The following is a 3859-nucleotide window of genomic DNA, read 5'->3' as shown; positions in this document are numbered from 1 at the left end:
GGTTCTTTCTCTCTCCTCCTATCTTTCTCATAAATAAATAAAAATCTTAAATAAATAAATAAATAAAATGGCTGGTCATTTGTCTGCTTTAAGGGGTTTTGCCATGCAGAATGAATCACTAGAGCTTTATAATTTGTCCCATATAAAACGTTGGTGAGCAATACCTTTTCTCTCTAGATGTCTATATGAAAGAATCCCAGTTTAACATTACTTAGTATGGGAAGTCAAGACAAAGGGGAGGAAAAAAGAAGCTTTAAGAAGTACATATATGGGAGTCCGGCGGTAGCGCAGCGGGTGTAGCGCAGCGGGTTAAGCGCACATGGTGCAAAGCGCAAGGACTGGCATAAGAATCCGGGTTCAAGCCCCCATCTCCCCACCTGCAGGGGAGTCGCTTCAGAGGAGGTGAAGCAGGTCTGCAGGTGTCTATCTTTCTCTCCCCTGCCTCTGTCTTCCCCTCCTCTCTCCATTTCTCTTTGTCCTATCTAACAATGATGACATCAATACAACAACAATAATAACTACAACAACAATAATAAAAAAGGGCAACAAAAGAGAAAATAAATAAATATAAAAAAATTTAAAAAAAAGAAGTACATATGTGGTGGACTAGGAGATGGTGCAATGAATAAAACACTTGACTCTCAAGAATGAGGCCCTAAGTTTGATCCCTGGAATCACATGTGCCAGAGTGATGCTCTGGTTCCATTCATCCATTATCCAGCAATTTATGAAATTATGGACACTAACCTGGAATATCTAATGCTTGCTCAATAGCTGACGTATGCTGGGTTTTGGAACTAATCTGTACTTAAGGTTGTGGGGAGATAAAGATGTTACTGAAGGAAGAAATTTTCATGAGGTGTCACATCAAAAGTGTTCAAAAGAGGTGATGAAGAAAACTTGGGAAAAGCAATTGTATTTGATGAGAATTCTATTTTTTTAAATATTTATTTTATTTATTCCCTTTTGTTGCCCTTGTTGTTTTATTGTTGTAGTTATTATTGTTGTTGTCGTTGTTGGATAGGACAGAGAGAAATGGAGAGAGAGAGGGGAAGACAGAGAGGAGGAGAGAAAGATAGACATCTGCAGACCTGCTTCACCGCCTGTGAAGCGACTCCCCTGCAGGTGGGGAGCCGGGGTTCGAACCGGGATCCTTATGCCGGTCCTTGTGCTTTGCGCCACCTGCGCTTAACCCGCTGCGCTACAGCCAGACTCCCGAGAATTCTATTTTTACAAACCTCTTAATTTTTAGATGTTTACTCACTTTATTTTTTAATTATTTTTGTAAAGGGAAAGAAAGATTTATTTATTTTTTAATATTTTATTTATTAATGAGGGATAAAAGGAAAGAAAGAACCAGACATCACTCTGGCACATGATGTGCTGCTGGGGATTGAATTCAGGACCTCATGCTTGAGAGTCCAACACTTTATCCACTGCGCCACCTCCCAGGCCACTACTCACTTAATTTTAATGAGAGAGAGAGAGAGAGATGCCAGAATACTGCTTAGCTCTGGTTTATGGTGGTGCTGGGATTGAACCTGGGTCCTCAGAGTCTCAGGCATGAAAATCTTTTTGTAGAACCATGATGCTGTGTCCTCAGCCCCTTTGGTGAGAACTTTAAAAGTTAAAGTAATGTGTTCATCTCCAGGAATTACATTTCATTCAAATTCATGTTAAAGGTTTAATTAATTAATTTATTTATTGGATAGAGATATCCAGAAATCAAGGGGGAGGTGGGTGATAGGGAGAGAAACAGAGACACCTGTGTCCCTGCTTAACCACTCGTAAGCTTTCCTCCTGCAGGTGGGGACCGGGGCCTCTAACCAAGGTCCTTGAGTGTTGGTATGCATGAGACCCCTTCTGTTTCATTAGTTTAATCCCCCCTGCTTAACACTATTCTATTTACATAACCACTTCATTCTATTTACATAACCGCTGTTAACAAGCACCACCCTCCCTCTAGGGCATTGGTGGTTCAGTGGTAGAATTCTTGCCTGCTCCGCCCCCTCTCCTTGTCATACCCTGATTTTCACCAGTCACTTTTCTCTCCACCCTCTCTGTGTCGCATCCTGTTCCCACCCTACTGGGCTAGTATATTTATAAGGACAAGATTGTTTGTAGTTAGCTTAGCTTAGCTTGGTATAGATTGCGCTGCTTCCCGCATGAATAAAGAGATACTGCCTACAGCTCAACCATGAGTCCCTGGTCGTCTGTTACCCGCCCGTGAAGCCAGCCCGGCTAACACTTGAGCATTGTAATACATGCGTTCAACCAGGTGTGCCACCACCCGGCCCCTGAGGTTTAATTTTTTAATCCTTATTTATTTGATAGAAACAGCCAGAAATTGAAAGTGAAGGGGGTGATAGGAAGAGAGACAGAGGGGGAGCGGGCAGCGACTGCGCCATGGGGGCTTGTTGGCACCGTTTGAGGAGCGCAGTGGCGTGGTTCGATGCGGGACACGGTTGGGCCAGTGCTAACCAGACGCTGGAGGAGGTGTTCATTGAGGTGCGTGTGAGGCTCGGCATGCGTGAGCAGTGCCTAGGCTGCGGCTTCCAGAGTCTGGAGACACCTGTCGCTGGCGGCTGGCGGGCGTGACATCCTCAACAGCCACCTCTTCGATGCCGCCATCGTGGACGAGGGCACTTGGACGCTGGAGGACAGGAAGATGCTACACATCGTCCTGACAAAGACCCAGCGGGATGTAGCCAACTGCTGGACGTCTCTGCTGGAGTAGGAGTACGTGGCCCACCCTGGGTGCAGGACCAGATGCAGAGGAAGCTCACCCTAGAGCGCTTCCAGAAGGAGAATCCTGGTTTTGACATCAATGTCAGGAAACTACACTAAAGGTGGACCTGATTCCTCAAATCTTGAGGAATAGCCATTATCTCTGTTTGCTGCCTTCTGTGGATCCCAGCAGAATTTGCCAAATACGAGGACCAGTCATCTCTGTGGTGGAATTCCAGTGTGGATGCCTTCAGCTAACAGTGCAAAATACACTCAGGTGCGTTTCTGAAAGTGGCGTTTCAGGAAGCACCTATAAGCTGTGGGGACTCTGCTAATAGATGCTGACTTTTTTTTCCCCCCCAGGGTTACTGCTGGGGCTCAGTGCCTGCACCATGAATCCACTGATCCTGGAGGCCATTGCCCCCTCCCTTTTGTTGCCCTTGTTGCTGTAGCCTTCTTGTGGTTATTATTGTTGTTGTTGTTCGTTGTTGGATAGGACCGAGAGAAATGGAGAGAAGATGGGGAAAGAGAGAGGGGGAGAGAAAGACAGACCCTGCAGACTTGCTTCACTGCCTGTGAAGCGACTCCCCTGCTGCAGGTGGGGAGCTGGGAGCTCAAACCGGGATCCTTACGCCGGTCCTTGCGCTTCGTTGGAGCGCTTAACCCGCTGCGCTACCGCCAGTCCCCCAGATGCTGACTTCTTACATGCTGCAGTTCACTGGTTTCTTTGTTACTTGTGTTTTCAGTATAGAACACACTCAGCAATTCGTGTGAATAACAGGGTGCTTTCAGGGAAAATTAAGTCTTTCAAGTGTGACGTGGGAGTAATGTTCAACAAACTTTTATAAGTAGAAAAAAAAAAAGAAAGACAGTAGAAAAAAAAGGAAGAGAGAAAGAGAGACAGCTGCAGCCCTGCTTCACCACCTGCAAAGCTTTCCCCTTGCAGGTGGGGAGACAGGGGGCTCAAGCCTGGGTCCTTGAGCACTGTAACATGCGCGCTCAACCAGGTGCGCCACCACCCGGCCCCAAACGTTTAATTCTTCTGTGCTGGGGACAGGAAGAACAGCACAGGTTTTGACCAGGGAAGCGGCAGAGGACTTGAGAAAGCAGTAGCGTGCTGATATTCACAGGA

General features: G+C 46.3%; 1 pseudogene; it reads left to right on the top strand.

Annotated features, from left to right (window-relative positions):
- Positions 1-781: 781 nt before the first annotated feature.
- On the top strand, positions 782-3154 carry LOC103125666 (nudC domain-containing protein 2-like; annotated as a pseudogene).
- The last annotated feature ends 705 nt before the right edge of the window (positions 3155-3859 follow it).

Source organism: Erinaceus europaeus, chromosome 16 (assembly GCF_950295315.1).
Source record: "Erinaceus europaeus chromosome 16, mEriEur2.1, whole genome shotgun sequence".
NCBI classification, from domain to species: Eukaryota; Metazoa; Chordata; class Mammalia; order Eulipotyphla; family Erinaceidae; genus Erinaceus; species Erinaceus europaeus.
This window is presented reverse-complemented; position numbering and strand designations above follow the sequence as displayed.